The sequence below is a fragment of the Coccinella septempunctata genome, chromosome 1 (genome assembly GCF_907165205.1).
Source record: "Coccinella septempunctata chromosome 1, icCocSept1.1, whole genome shotgun sequence".
Taxonomy (NCBI): domain Eukaryota; kingdom Metazoa; phylum Arthropoda; class Insecta; order Coleoptera; family Coccinellidae; genus Coccinella; species Coccinella septempunctata.
Genome location: NC_058189.1, coordinates 49094814 through 49112038, shown reverse-complemented (window position 1 = coordinate 49112038; position 17225 = coordinate 49094814). Strand labels below are relative to the sequence as shown.

General features: G+C 32.5%; 1 protein-coding gene across 5 annotated transcripts in view; it reads right to left on the bottom strand.

The window, feature by feature from the left end:
- The window catches only part of LOC123308776 (protein phosphatase 1 regulatory inhibitor subunit 16B), a 31791-nt gene extending 17237 nt beyond the window's left edge, over nt 1-14554 (bottom strand). The window contains exon 1 of one of the 5 annotated variants that reach the window (XM_044891611.1): nt 14223-14554. The gene's annotated coding sequence lies outside the window, so the exon portion shown is untranslated. Of the gene's footprint in view, nt 1-3870; nt 4030-7258; nt 7519-14222 lie in introns of those variants that run through there. The other 4 variants (XM_044891629.1, XM_044891634.1, XM_044891619.1 and 1 more) reach the window with 4 other exon arrangements.
- Between the last annotated feature and the right edge of the window lie 2671 nt (nt 14555-17225).

Genomic DNA, 17225 nt, shown 5'->3' with positions numbered 1-17225 from the left:
CCACAATAGACCAGACCTCATATTGCTCAATAAGGATGAGGACAGAGCACTATTCATCGATGTGGCGATTCCAAATAATAACAATATTCTAGATAGGCACACTGAAAAAATTTCAAAGTACAGAGATCTCGAGGAACAAGCCAGGAGACAGTGGAAGCTGAAAGATATCAAGACCATCCCTATTGGCATATCATCTACAGGCCTGATACCGAAGAAACTACTAGAGAAATTGAGGAAACTTCAGTTGGACGAAAATATCTATAGAGTCACGCAGAAGGCGGTACTGCTGGGAACGGCGAGAACTGTATGCAAGTACATGGAACACCATCTGCTCCTACACGAAGTGCGGGTGGAGCAGTAATCCAATCGGCGGCAGGGAGCCGAGGAGCGACCCGGACCAGACCACCACCACGAGCCCGAAAACCTGGAAAGGGCTCCAACCGAGCTTAATCCTTTTGATATCTGAGATATCTGGGATAAGTGAATTTTCCTCTGGAGAGGAGTGTGAAAGCCGTAAGGCTAAAGTCATATTTCTTTATTTCAAGTCGAATCAATATGTACACCATAAATATGAGGTGAAATAGTGTCAATGATTCCGTCATTCTTCATCTGACATAATCCAATAAACTATGTATATGGTTCCAAATTTAATAGAAACTTATATAGACTGCGTTTAAAACATTTTAGGTTTTTTATCTTGTTGATGCTTCTCCAGAATCTTTGAAAAACCTGGTAAAATGCTAATGGGTCTGTAATTCCCATACTCATTAACATCCCCCTGCTTGTGTTTTGGTTTAATTACTGCTATTTTCATACTCTCAGGAAAAACTCCATATTTTAAGTTTTTTTTTAAGAGTTATTTATGATATACCTACTGTATAGGGTCAATTATTTCCTCTACTGTCTGTTTGATTATATTATTTGATATTTCATCGTAAGTACGGCCTGTATACTGTTGGCAAATTGGGATTCAATAGGGATTTTATTTTTGCAGAAGATTTAATTGTTTCAATAGCTTAACTTTTGGTGGACAAAATGTACCCTTAAAAGGAATGTATATGTATTTTTGGTTACACCTCTCCGGCAAATTAAATTTCTACTAATACTAATATAAACTTATATACTCGTTTTAAAAAAGCAATTATTATGAAATTTGTAGAGCACTTCAATTTGTGTCCAATGAAATCCAGAGCGTTTTGTTTATCGACAACCCGTTTCCATACTGAAGGATCTCAAACTCAAAATTTCGTATCAACAATGGATTTTCGAAAACATCTTCCAAAGTAGCTTGTACAAGGTCTTCAAAAATTATCGAATTTGGCTTTGAATTACTCTCCTTACTTAGACTTTCCAAATTGCCGTACACTGCGATATCAAAAATCCCATTGGGAATTTCTAATTTGAATATTCATGAGACGATTCAAAAAATTCTTCCCCTGTGAAAATCGCCCGTTTTGGACAAATCGCAAATTCCATTTCTCCTATTTAAATCTCAAGGGTTGTGGTTCCTGAGAAGAGAATCGATGGTAAACTTCTTCAAGAGATGTACCCTAGATAATAAAATTGATATGGCGTGCGATTTTAAAGGATTGAATTTCCATACAAGATCCAAGAAATCTTATCTGTTTATTTTTGAATGAGACGCGAATATCTCGATAAAATCAACAGTTCCTGTGGGGCGTCAGTTTACTGGGGCAATGTATACATTTATTAATGTCATGTTAACGAAGCTTACAGCTCATGTACCAACTTGAATAAACTGTAGTACCTATTTGTTCATTTGCGAGTACGAATGAATGTGATTCGAAGAAAGGTATTGATAATGAGAAGATAAAAGGTACTAGTATCGGTTACCTTTGCGCGTTGCTGATATTTGTAATAGGCAATAATTTAAACGTAATAAATGACGTTCATATCTTGCGAACTCATTCTTATTATCTTTTGAGGTAAGAGTGCAGTTTATTGTTTCTTTCCACTGCTTTACGCTGATCCAACCATCTCATTGCACCTTTATTTTCAGATATGCTTACAGATTGTGATTAAAACAATAAACAATGTTTCATGAATTCATTGTAGTTATTCTGTACAGAATGAAGGAATTTTTTTTCGCATAGAACCTGACAAATAAATAATGCGAGTTTCATGACTATTTTTGCTGCAGTTGGTCAGTTGGTGAGATATGATTTCAACAAATTTCATTCAATAATCAACAGAATGGAACCTCCGTTATGGTTTCTGCAAATGAAATCTCGAAAAGCAGTCTGAACCGACTGATTTTTTCATTCGTTCTAAAATACAGGGTGTGCCAAGTTCGAGTGGCTATTTGACGTTTTTGGAGAACTGGACATATGTATTTGAAATTTGAAATTTGGGATTATGATATTGTTCGAAATTATCTACTGAGCTGAAATATTTTTGGAGGCCGAGTATTCCGGTTACACAAGGAGTGAAAATTAATTTGTTAAAATTTTTTTTTACATTTTTTCGTTTCTGATATGAATGAGTATTCAATGCTGAAAACATTTCTGTTAAAACCATTGTGGTTATTCGAATAGTTTTGAATATATCGAAAAAAAACTGAAAAAAACGGAGATATAAGCGTATTCAGTATTATGATCGTTATTCTTATGCTAAATATCCTAAGCACAAACCGTTTGCACATTTTTGAAGTCGATGAATGTGGGAATATTGAACATTTCCTGAATTTTGAAAAACTTGCTACAGGGTATTCCAAAAATGTTGTGTCAAAAATTGGGATTAAGATTAAGATTTGCCATAACTTTCGTCTTTCAAATTAGCACCCCAATTTTTTATGATATAAAGGATATAATGGAGCCTGCGAAGAAAATTAATGTTGAAAAAAATTTTTAGCAAATTTATTTTCACTCCTTGTGTAACTGGAAGTGCTCAGGCTCCAAAAAAATTTTAACTCAGAAGAAATTTCCGAAAAACATTATAATCTCAATTTTCAGATTACAAATATGTCCAGTTCTCCAGAAACGTCTAATAAGTACCCGAACTTGGGACACCCTGTATATATTACGTTCAAAAACATGAATCTATGAACCAAAATTATCTCTTTCAAACATCAAAATGATCATTCTTTCTGCACTTTACATTTATCAAAATGAAATTTCTATAGAACGAGTAAAAAACTCGTCTGTCAGCATTTTGACAAAGGAAATTATTTCAATTTCTCAAAGAAAAGAGTAAGGAAGCAATTTTGGCCTGATGCACCTTTATAACATCATTCACCCCGGGTTTCATAAAGCTTGATCGAGGAATAAACTCTTGATTGACAAATAGACGTCAATTTGTTTTCTATCGATAATTCAGTCATGATCATTCAGAATATCATTCTCGCATCAAATTATGATTTTTAGACGTCCGTTCAATTATTCTCAATTGCTTATTCTGCATTATATTCAGAAATAAAAAAGTTTCAGTGATTTCGTTTTACAAATCGAGTAACTGTCAAATCGTTGATCGGACAATTTAAGTTTTATGAAACCCGCTTTAAGAGTTGAGTAAAAGTTTTCATCTTGATCGAGTCTGTATTTCAATATTGAAAAAATTAATTTTTTCTTTGCGAACCAAGCAGCGATGGGCGAGTTCAATAGCTGGACAGACGACCGCTCTGATTATGAATTTGAATAAATTTCATTCGAAATTTAGAAATGGGAAAAGAAATGTATTGAAGAAGAAATTTTGAAAAAATATTGTGTAAGTGTAACTTCTTCAGAATTCTCAGATACTTTTATGCGAGTATAGTCATCATAGCTTAACATTAATTAACATATAATCGACTATACAGAGCCCCGAAATCATACTAAATATTCATGAGGAGTCAGTGACCATCAATTAACTCACCTTATTCAGAAACGCATTTGTTCATAACGTGCAATATTTTATTTGAGGTCATTTTGTTTCATCTTTCTGTTGACTGAGTATGTTTTGCTGATGCATCGTTCGATAAATAACACGAAGGAATAATTCGTGTGACATTTGAATGATTTCTTAAGTCATTACTAATTTTATAAACATAGATTCGAATACATTTCCATATGATCCACACTAAAGACGACATATCTCATTATCAATGATGTAATTATCATTTTAATTTCTCATCGAAAATAACTTCTTCTCTTTCCATTGAAAAGCTTTTTCTGGTCTAGATTCTATAGGAAAAAATATTGGATTATTGTTGGCATTGATTTTCTCGTTTTGTTTGGAAATGGTACCTACAGCGTGTTTCACGAAAGCGGGCCACTGAATATTGGAACCTATTATTTGATCAAAATTTAAAATTTAAAAATATACTGTCGGAACTATAAATCAAAGCCTTGTGAAGTTATTACGGGAAAAGTGTTTTTAAAAAAATTATTCTGCAGATTCGAATGGTTTTCGACTATAAATAGTATAGAGACAGAATATACTTTTTTCCTCATATTGTTATTCTCAAATTGGATGTACCATACAGTGTGGATAAAGAAAGGTAAAAATTGCTAACTGCGTTATTGAATGTTTTTAAGTAAAACGATCCGATGGGTCAATTTTTGTTTTCAATTAACCATAAAAATTTTACTTATTGCGTCATTCATTTTCACCGAGTGACGTCATTATTTAATTTTATTTTCTGAAATTGTCATCACTCGTGAGAAGTGAACTCTTCTGAATAAAAATGTCTAACCAATAAACCTACACGTGTTTCAAAAATGGACCTTACTGAGGATTTTCATTGGCATAACATAATGTATTATGTATAAGTAATTCTATTCTCAGCTTATTACTGGGAACATAATCTACTCTAACAAGTGATAAATCTAAGGTTGCTACCTTTTGCTGTCTTGATGTGTTCTATTCCTCACGGAATGTATATAATTTTGAAGATTACTTTAAACCAATTATAATTAGTAACTATTATATCTATATCTTGTTTTCCATAAACAATTATAAACATATCTACGTAGATATCATATTTTTTTGATCAGTGATTCCTTTTGAATTTCATCAATTGAATGAATAAAGCTGATAACTTTACTATACCCTTTATAATGTGAATTATGGTAATTTACTGCATATATAAATCAGAAAGTTTATACTTATTATAGATTTGAAGAGACGTAACTATTTGAAAAATTATCGAAAACAAGAACGGTGATACATAACCTAAAATAAAACGAAGGAAATTCATTTCAAATTGACGCTATAAAATCGATTCTCCTATTAGCGATCGCAGCGCCTCATATATTCTACATTTTTGGAGACACATTTTTAGTACGACGATCGTTCTCCTTCAACATGCTAATATTCAAGGGGGCGATTCTAGGACCCATTTTAAGAAAAAGTTTATATGAACGCGTTCCGTTAAAGTCCTGATTCTTGTATGGAGATAAAGGGTGAAATTTTTTTTATAACCACTCTGCTACTATTGTAGATATCTTGAAATTTCTTTCATATTTTCAATGCATAAAGATGCATTTTCTGCTGTTCAAACAATCAAACAATTGTAATTATTTTCACCAGTGGCTTCTGTACGGGTATTTCTTTGACTATTTTTGGAGAAAATATGGTACGTCATTGCTTCCTCTTGAAATAAAATTTGTTTGGAATTCTCATTAGTTTCTGAGCAAATTTCGACGGATGCATGATTTCTGCTTAAAAAATGTTTTGGTTCAGTGTATCTCTCGGTGTATCTTATATGAAAATGGTTTTTTCTTTGTTCAAGCTCATGACTTCGTTTGATATTAAATGTGAATCAAATTAGAGAAAAGTAACTAATTGCAATTTAGGAAAAAGTAGAAAATTTTCAAGGCCCAATAATAACCTTATTAGAAAGTTCGTCATTATTCTTTAGGTATATATATTTACACATGACATTCAAGACATTCATTAATATGAATTTTTTTTAAATTGGCCCAAGAATCGTCCTCTTAAATATTAACATTGATTTTAGGAACACTCTATACACTTTTTCTGCTGTGAGTGTGTGAACTTTGAATACTCCGAAACTACAGAGATAAAAAAAAGAAGCACATAGCTCCAGCTCACTATAGTGAAAAATGAAGATTCAAAATGAGGGTTTTACCGAAATATAGCTTGAGTAACTATTTTTTTGACCATCATCCATCAATAACAAATTATCATAAACCTTTATTAAATGTGTAGTCTGCCATCAACAAATTATTAGCTTTTACTTAAATTGAAGGCTAATCAAGAATGATGTGCAGTCCAAAGAGTTTTTGGAAAAATTAAGTATTCTATACTCTATTACGGTATTTTCTGAGGTATTTTCATATTATTTTCATTTATATTGGATAAAAATGGAAGAGAGAACGAATCTCCAGTTTAATTGTACGTAATAACGGTTTCTATTTAATTTCGATGAGGAAGTGCCTAACATCCGCATTCTGATGAAGATTTAATTGAAACATTCTAATTTTTCTTCCGCAATCAATTCATCCCAATATACAAAAAAGCGTTTATATCGACATTCTTTATCGATCGAATTGTTCCAGTAGTGTCAATTATCATTCCAAACTTTCTTATCACAACTCGTCAATCACAATTTCACCAGTTCCGATAGGAGAAATATCAATGTTTCAGCGTAATCAGAGAAAGATAGCAATCCGCTTATGACAAGTTCCTTATCAGCCCTTATTTTCACGCAATATGGAGCAAAATTGCAGTCCCAAAATATACAGAGTGAGCTCGAACGAAAGTTTGAAGTATTCACAACCAATCTCGAGAATTAACTGCATCTTGGGAATTTCAGTACAATCATAAATATAATTATTCTCAACAGACTATTCTGTGAAAACTATAGTATGTTATTGATAACATATCTAAAATTCTGCACATTTGAAGGCTGATAAATGATATTGATTATTATAATTTGGACAACTCATCATACTGCTTATATATAGGTACACAAATTGAGATCGGTTAACAATAAGAACCAGGTAGGTCATAAGATATACCGATAATTAAAGAATTTCCTCAGCTATCTCTTGAAATGTGGAATTATCTCTAATATAAAAATCAATTATTTATTCCCTATTCATAATGATTTTACCGATCCTACCGTACATTATGACAGAGAAAGAATAGATAAGACGATTTAGAGATCCAAGTGTATCCCAGATCCCAACTCTCTTGAACGAAAACAGTGTTATCCGAGGTTTATCTTTACTGGCTTACAGCATATCCAAGATTCATGCTTCCTCATGAACACTACCTCGAAAACTTTAAAGCCCACCTTATGCCGTCTGATTCAAATTCTTACTTCGACGAAAATCCCCAGAATTATGCTTCCTGATATTATTATGCAATAAACTTTTTCATCCGTTACTTCACAGTTCTTGGGACGCACAGTTATTATGAGATCTCTCGTACCGTTGTATGAACACGAAAATTGAACAAACACACATTTTGTAACCACAATCACAACAGATCCATTTATTTCGATTAACTGAAACTGAAGCCGATTCAATGGTTTGATTATTATCGAAAGATAAGTGTAAATTGTGAGAATTTGAATTCAGGAATACTTTAATTGTTTTATCTTGATAGGTTATATCAGTTAGCAAGGACTTGAGATGAAAAATTGGACAGTTATTGATTGTTTATGATCAAGGACATGTTGGATATACCTGAAGAAACACTATCATAATATTTCTTAGGATGTGTATGAGCCTCATAAGACGTAAGAAAAACATTTTGGTAGAAAAATCAGGTTAACCTTCTAGCTTTTGCGTTGAAATACTCGAAATAACAGTGAAAATTAAAAAAAGTGAGCAAATTGAAATAGAAAACAATACAAGAATGAACTAAGTCATTCAAGTACCTACGCAATAAATATCACAAAATTCCTTCAGGCGGAATAAAACTGTAATTAAATTATCTGATATTTGAAAAAAATAGGGTTCTAGAAATTTTTGTATTTCTAGGATAACAAGAATAAGTAGGTGGAAAATGAATGTATAGTTATGGCATTGTATAAAGTCTTTATACAATGGTTATGGCATATTACGCAAGAATATGTACAAAATTCAGTAACTCCAATATTGCTAGCAGAAGTGTAAAATTTAAAATGATATCATTATCAAAAATTGTAATGATAATGGAGATGGCATCGCTGGAAACCCAAACATTAAAATCATTTTATATGAAAAATTGAGCGATTTTATGATGCATGGCATAGTTGAAAAATTGAGATTCTTCCACCGGATAAGTTTAGAGTGAATAAAAAAATTATAGTTATTCTGATGTTACATACATATCTTCCGAAAAGTTGATAAACCTAGATTGTTTTATGATCTATAGCATCTGGAGGTAAAGATAATGTATGCGTTATGAATTTTAAGGTGGGAGAGGTGTGAACGTACTGAAAATGACCAGAAAAATGATCCAAACGCATTTTCCACGTCTGGGTTGAAAATTAGAAATACAAAATAATAATAAATAATAATGATAATAAATAATAAGTCATTCTTATTATAAAATTTGTGTAATTGCAACTTGCAACCATTTTGGGTACACAAAGAACTTCTTGTTGTTATCTATAATTTTTTGCAACATTGTCTCTCTGGCTTCAAATTTATGAAAATTATGAATTTTAGAAGAATTGTTCAAGGAATATGTTGTTTCATATTTTTCACTGAAAACTCAGTGATCTGGTCGCACAAGCACAATTTTATATATTTAATGAATGGCTACAAGCGATTGCTTCAATACTTCTCAAGATATTTGTAATCTAATATATAAAATTCTCGTGTCATAGTTTTCGTTACCATACTCCTCCGAAACGGCTTGACCGATTTTGATGAAATTTTTTGTGCTTATCCGGTATCTATGAGAATCGGCCAACATCTATTTTTCATCCCCCTAAATGTTAGGGGTAGTCCACCCCTAAATTTTTTTTGTATTTTTTAGACAAAATTTTTAATTTCTATTTTTTTATGATACAACATACAAAAATACATACAATCCTCAATTTTCACCCTTCTACGATCAACCCTTATTTTTTAATAGCCATTTTAGTAATTTAATCATTAGGAAATTATTTATATGGCAAAACAACGTTTGCCGGGTCAGCTATCTATGAGAATCGGCCAACATCTATTTTTCATCCCCCTAAATGTTAGGGGTAGTCCACCCCTAAATTTTTTTTTGTATTTTTTAGACAAAATTTTTAATTTCTATTTTTTTATGATACAACATGGAAATTATTTATATGGCAAAACAACGTTTGCCGGGTCAGCTAGTTTATATCATATTTTCTGTTGAACGAATTATAAAAAGTGATTTAACAGAGCCCTACTTTGCAGTTTTCATCTACTAACTATCTTCCAGAAGTTAGTACCTGCAGATTATCTGCAATTTCATATTAATGCGGGTTTAAATGGAAGAAAATACCTACAGGTTGTCCTAAATACGTTGTGTTTGAATGTAATTCAATTATTGTTTTTTTACTGCATCATTTGAGCTCAAGTTGTTTTTGAATTTTTCACCCCGTACATTAATATTTCAAATTCAAGAGCTGATTATATGTCAAAAAAGATTGTTGTTTTTTCATAGAATTTTTTTTTTTGAGCAGTTCCTGCTAAAGTTGCCAGAAGATGGCACAAGAAAAGCAATTTTCAATTTTTTTCTTAGAAATTAGAAATTAAATTGAGCAGACATTCTTTGGCAGCGAGCAGGAAATCAAAAAAATGTCCGGTAGTTATCCCCTATGCCCTATGATGTCAGCATGATATCTGCCTACTAGATCAATTAAAGTTCGAAGCTAATTTCAGCCTATACGACTCCATTCTACGTACCTGTTTTGATAATTTTTTTTTCTTAGAAATAGTTAATTTTATCAAGACCTGATTTGTTCGAAATGAATCATGTTATCTATCTAATTCCCCTTGCAATTTTAGGGGAACGCAGTCAATTTTTCAATACCTTGTTGCCCTTGTAGAATGTCTGCTCAATTATACTTATGTCAGTTTTCTCGTTTCTAAGAAAGAAAGTGAAAATTAGGCAGTTTCAGCTCACAAGGAATCGACCCTTGAATATTTATTATTCATTCACAATTTGTATATCACTTAATCTTGTAGCACGCTGGTCATAAAGATTATGCATATAGATTTTTGTATCAGTGATGAAGAAGAGATACATATGAATGGAGAAGTCACAGAAGTCCTTCGGCAAATCCTCTTCAAAGGCGGTTGAAAATTGCAAAACTATGTTTAATTGCTATCCTCAGCCTTGACATATAGAAAACAATCGAGTCGGCTTTTTCACCAAATCTCACAGGTCTGGTAGCCTCTACTTGTGTGATGCTTTCTTTTTATTGTAGAAGATGGTATCTAGACCAACTGTTTACGGACAATGGGTGAAATCTCGCAGTCCTGATTCTATTCCACCGATTCCCATGGCAATTCTTCCTTTCAATACGCTACTTCATATTAGATGAGATTTCCGAAGATATGGAATCTCAAACAAGTCAATAATATTGTTAAACAGAAATAGAATACCGTGATATTTTCTAATTTTCTTCATTCAGTTTCCCCTGATTTCTATCGATTTAGCTTATGGTATGCAGCTTATACAGCATACTGGTAACAGAAAATGTGAATGTGGATTATGGAAAAGTCTACTTGTTTTCTCCATAACGATTTTTCAGGGTAGGTTCATGACGCTAATGAGCCGGGGTGGTTAAACTTGTTAATGGGCAAAATACGCGAGTTATAGTCGTCTGAACTATTTTTTTTATTTGAAAATATACCGATAGAAATCGAAATAAGGATTTTAATATTGGCAAAGGAATACTAATTATTGGAACTCCAAAATTTTAGAAGAAGTTCTTCTTCTCAAACTACCTTCGAATAAATTGAATCTACTGCTCAATCCTAAGCATCATAAGTTATAATTATTATAAGAACAGAAAGATATAAATTTATGGCCTTCTTTAAACAGGGTATCCCGCGTGAGAAAAATTATCAAATAAAATAATCTTAACATTCGAAAGTACGAAGACGTAGAAGGGCCACATAATATTTTTCAAATATTTTTCGTTAAATTCCGGAATTTCCGGAATTAGGAATTTAACTAAATTCCGAGTTCAAAGTCGGATATTTAGTTCCGAACTTCTACGGGGTGTTCTACGACGACGTAGATCAGTTCCTGAAATACAGTTTGCTTCTCTACAAATATTCAAATACATCTTATACTAGGTGTTCCCACATTTATGATGAATGGGATTACATAGGTACACAGGGTGTACATTATTATTTGAGTTTTCTTCTATGAGAGGTCATAACAATGATATGAAAACCTTCTACAGGGTGTTCCATAACGATATGAATCTTTTTTTAGGTTTATTCCGGATGTTTTATGAAAAAACTTATATGTACTCGTGAGGCTCAATGGACAAGAAATCAGTAAACCCGGTGTATTTTGATGTTTCTTTATATTTCTTACATGAAGAGGTCATTACAACGGTGAGATAACCTCATAGAGTCATTCGGGGTAACCTGTACCTGTACCTACTCTGTAATCTGTGGGGGTAACTGAGCGCAGTGGGTAAGTGTGCGCAGTGCGTATATCTCGACTATGCAATGTATGAAAGAGGGGTTCATTTGGGTGAAGCAAGGGCGCAGAATCTCCATATTAGTTATTCATAGGAGTGCGCCGTGCCACGTTTATTTAACTTTTTATTTGGAATCAATCAAATTCACTAGTTTTCTTGTTAATTTTTAGCATCTCTGCACTTTCTGCCAGGTCCAAGTTCCGAGTCCCTCATTGTTAAACAATATTTTATTCGATCATGGGCATATTAATCTAAATATATAATGAAAAATTGTAGGTTCCCTCAGCTGCTCAACTCTATAAGAATCACAGATTACAGAGAATCTCTGTAATCTGTGATAAGAACGTCAATTCAAATTTTGGCTTACTGGGGAAAGTGTGCGCGGGTAAGTGTGCGCATAGATTCATTATATGGGCATTAGTTCAGTGAGGAATAAATTATGACATTGTTGATTTTCTTGGTTAAGACTCGTTCAATATTGTCCTATTTGTTCAGAAAAATATGAAGAGCCAGCAACAGGGGAATGTATCAAGTGTTGTGTTCACCAAGAATTGTGGCACGAACAATAATGCACTGCTTGTAAAAAGGCGCTTCTGTATTGACAATAAACAGCATTTCTCTAATATTGTAACATTTTGATGACATTATTTTGTAATTTGTTTTGATTGTGTGGTTCACAAAGCACTGCGTTCACTTACCCCGTGAGGGTGCGCACACTTACCTGCAATACGGGGCATGTGAACGCACTCCGACTTTCTCTATTAAATTCTTTTTTGCGGAAATAAAACGTTTTTGTTTGTTTGCTTTTTGATGTTTTCTTATAGATTAGAAAATTCTCTATCTTATGAATATGTTTTAATTTACCTAGCTTCAACATTTGAAACAGGGTATGGCTTGAAAGGCAAAAGTGCGCACAGTTGCCTCGAATGACTCTATAGGCTGTTCTTTGACGATTTGGTTCATTTCCAAATATACTGAGATATTCATGAGGGGAATCAGATTCCACAAAAAAACACGTTGTTCTTTAATAAAGATTATAACTTGATGTATTTTATTGAAGAAAATTGTCATTAGGTATATACATGTTTTTGAATAATTATGAATTAATGGTCGTAGACAGGTAGAGGAATTTAGTTAAATTCCGAATTCAAAGTCGGGATTTAACTAAATTCTGAGTTCAAAGTCGGAATTTAACGAAAAATATTTGTGAAATATTCTTTTTCTCCGTACAGAAGTGTATAATTATTTGATCGATGGAATTCATAAGTTTCAAAATTCATTTCGATTTGAAATTAATGATCGAGTCGAGATAAAAAAAAAATCAGTGAACACTCGGTCTTGATTTCATTTGGGAGTTGATAAACTAATCCAATAAATTATGCAGTTATCGAAAGACTTATGGAATTCCTATACAGGGTGATTTCGCGAACTTCGTAGAACTATCCGAATTCTAAAAATCGAATGAATTTTTGACTGGAGTTTTCTCGTACCTGATGAGATCATTCCTGTATCCAAATATCAGGTAAATAGGTGATTCAGGAGATGAAACGGTTTAAATTCCCATATTCTTTTGGTGTCCTCTATCTCTATCCCATTAAAATGTTTCCTATCTTATACGGCACACTCTGTATATTTAAATGGTAAAAAACTGATTGGTAAGAAACAGAATTAGAGCTTCCATGTAAGGTTAGTTTATTTTTAGTGTTTCACAATATTTATTATATTATTTATAGGTAGGTATATACTTTTATTACTGACAGTAAATTCTTAGGCAAGCAAACGTTCTTAACATCATTTTGCTGTCGAAAGTACCTACACTTAAAATTTACCTGATTTCCCAAAAAACTCTGCATTTGTTGTAGTGATTTCAACGATTTCGCTGTCCTCTATATGATAGAAATGGTGAAGGTGCTCAATATGTTTTCGATTTTTTTAAATATGATTATACTTATATACTTTACAGAAAAGTACCCATAATTTTATTCAGTTGTCGTAAAGAAATTAATTCAAAGCTGGAAACAAAACTTTTCTGAATTAGCCATCAATATCAGATGAAAAATTTGGTGAATTCGCCAATATTAGATATTGGAAATCATCCAAGAAAACACGAATTTTTGTCAATTAATCCTTTAATTGACAACAAATTGTGCAATTCCAAGTGAACATTTCTGACAATTCATTAATTTTTTTACAATTCAATTACACAAACAATTCCCTAGATAGCCAAAATTACTTGTTTATGAAAATTTCAAATTGAAGAATGAATCTGCGGAAATATCCCAAATAAAATAAAAAAGTAAACAAAACGTGGAATTGGAATAATTATTGTCAATCTATAATATGGAAACAATAAATTCATTTCATCAACAACTATATACTATATCAATGAAAAGGACTAGAACATTATTGAAGTAACTTAGTGCAGTCATGACAACATACTACCAGGTAGGTATGTTTACTTTTTGTCGTCGAGTCAACGATTTTTTCCGAGAAATTTGTTATTAGTTTCGAAGTTTGACAGGTAGCTGTGGGAACAAATCCTCAAAAGGACAAAATTCGATGAAACATATCAAACCGAATTTCTTTATTTTAATTCAAAATACGTTGGATAAGTTGAGCACTAAGCAGGTAGCAGTATCCTTACCTTGATTAACAGGTTCTGTTACATATTTTTAACCTTTCACTGCACTTGGCGTTACTGATATTTCGTTGGAAGTAGAAACAATACGGATCATATGTTCCAGGCATTGTTTTAATCGCCACAACCAAAAACACTATCAACTTTTAACATACGGCTGCAGATACTGCAGGAAAAAGACTTTCCGGAAAGGAAATACGGATAAGCTCTACTGCATTTTCGTTTGTGCGACGTTGCCAAGCAACCTATCCATTTGTCGGCAGAATACGGACCGATACATGTGCTGAGGTGGGACAACAAATAGGTGATCGTTCATTACCTGTCCATTCACCAGAACCGGTACAACTGTTCTGGTAGTTGGAAAGAGGAGGGAGAGATTTTTCTCTTTGACGAAGACCACTTGTACGGATTCATAAATCCTGTAAACGGCAGGTAGAGACTAGTGGGGCAAATACCAAGCGTTATGATTCAAGGGTCAATAGAAAACTGGGCTAGTTTGTGGGACTCATTCTTCAATTAATAAGAAATAATAATTCGCTTAGGTGGTGATGTTTCCTCCATTGTGTTAACAGTTCAATATAATGAGGAATTATCGGGTTGTTTCAACTTCCTGAAATATTTTTTTAAGGAACTTACTCATTCGTAAATGTTGTGGGTTTAGAATGGGCTTAGACTTTTTTATGTCATCAGTGAAAAATGTATTGCTGCTTTGAATTTATTACGTGTTCATTGTACCGAAGATGACTAAATATTTGGAGACATATACTTCTCCACGAAAGTTATCAGAGTTCAGAAATTTTGAAACTGTTTAAAAAATTTCCTTCCTTTTTCAAATTCCAGGAAACTCAAGTGAGTGAATTAGATAAGTATCTAATTCAGTCTTTTGCCCATTTCTTTAGAAGTTTCACAGTTTCAGGTGAACATTTATTTTTATCTAGTATTTGTAGTAAAAAATAAAGATCAGTAAATAGTAATGGCTTCTCGAACATCAACCACAGCTTGACAATGCCTTTGCATAGTTTCGATCAAATTATTGTCAAAGTAGCTTTTATCAATTTCTCTCTAGAGTTGTGGTAAAGACCTTCTGAGTTCTTGAAGTGTATTCGAAGGTGGTTGATCGGTTGATGAGAATCCAAAGGTCTTTGTAGCTGATCCCTAGCGAGTTTCCAATGTTTCCAAGCTTCATCGACAATTCTTGCAAATAGGTCGAAAGTTTGTGAAGCAGTATATACAAGATGAGTAAATCAGTATAGCACAAAATTCATATCTCTGGTATTTTCTATTTTGTAGAACAATACTCGAACAGTTCAATTAGGTATTACTTTCAATTAGGTATTTACTCTCAATTCGACAGTTCTGTCATGTCTCCGTCTGAGAAGTAAAAACAAGTTGAATTTTTTTTTAAAGGCAATCTTAACTTTTGTTTGAATTAGATGACAGATCTTTTGTTGCAAAGGATGCATGATTTTGTCATTGATGGGGTTTCTTATCCACTTTTTTCTTATTACAGGAATGAAATATTTAATTTATTCGAATTTTCCTTCATTAATGTATTCAGTCGTAAATGCCAAATTTGTTATTTAGATTTTTAATAACCTCAAAGGTAGATAATGGTTTGTGATAGGTCAGTTCGTTTTCTCTCATTGGAGTTCTAATTATTATATAGGTGTGATAAATTGAATCTCATTCTTCGAAGTGTTTCTCAAAAATCTTTCGAATATACTGAATATACTGAAGTGTGATTCAGTGTAACTGTGTTTGAGCTTTCAGTGTTCAGTAAGATACTCAGCTGTATGCTGTATTCATTCATAATAATCGAAAAATAGTAATTGAATTGAGAAGACTATTTGAATAAATATGGATAAACTTCGTTACAAATCAACCTTCGAGATACATTCATCTTCACTCAATTATTTCAAAAGAGTTCTAACTAAGGTGACTTAGTATTCCTCAATCAAAATCTTCACAAGTTCAGGGATACTATAAAGTATATGGAGATAAGTGAAAATAACATCCAACATTAGGTTTAGGTACTTATACCAAATTCCATACGCGTTACTTGAAGTGTGATGAATCTGGACTGGAATATAAAACAGATAGCGAAAACTTTGGCAATTTAGATACATTTCTTTCGAGACAACTCGGTTATTGATATTCACGATACAAATCTAATTTAGGTACTTTCACATACGCTCAAACTCATCCGCAAAGTTCTAAGGTTGTTTTATTTAATTTTGCAGTTTTACAGATGCCCAGAAAGAAGAGGAATTTGTTTCTGAAACTAGTTTTCAATTCATTTCTATGTAGGGTAAGGTAACCAAAATCCGATTATGAATCCTATATGTTAATTTATAGTTACGCACAAGTAGTCAATTTTAGAATTGAAAACCTCTGTAACTCACCATATTTATTTTGGATTGAAAAAAAATTATTATTATTTTATGTAAAGGTTGGCATAATATTAGTATATACATAACTAACGTGCGTTCAAAAAAATTCGTCGTCAAGTAGGCTATGAAATTTTGAAGGCTGATGTTCGGTAGCTGAACGTATGTCTTTCCTTGAATTACTTCATCTTCCCAAAATGTAAACAATGATGACATTAACCTATATATCGTATTTTTGTACGGAAAGGCACTTTTTAGAAAAAGTTACCTGTAAATTTCACTCAACGTTCGAAAAATATTTCTTTCATTGAGTAAGATGACAAATCCAAACAATCTGAGGCGGTTAGAAAAAATTCTTCGTAAAAATTTTAACCGTCCACTATTTTCATACGTAAGAGACATGAATCTTGAATTGATCGTGGTATTATGTTTTTTTTGTGAGAAGGTCACAGTAAGAATCTACATATGTATTCATAGAGTACAAAATGAAGGCCTGTTATTATTATTATTATATATAATAATTTGTTTATTAATTCTCTATAAATATTGAATTGATTCAGTCATTACTGAAAATCCATGACTAAACAAAAAGAACTGAATTACATGAAAATAGCTATTGGAC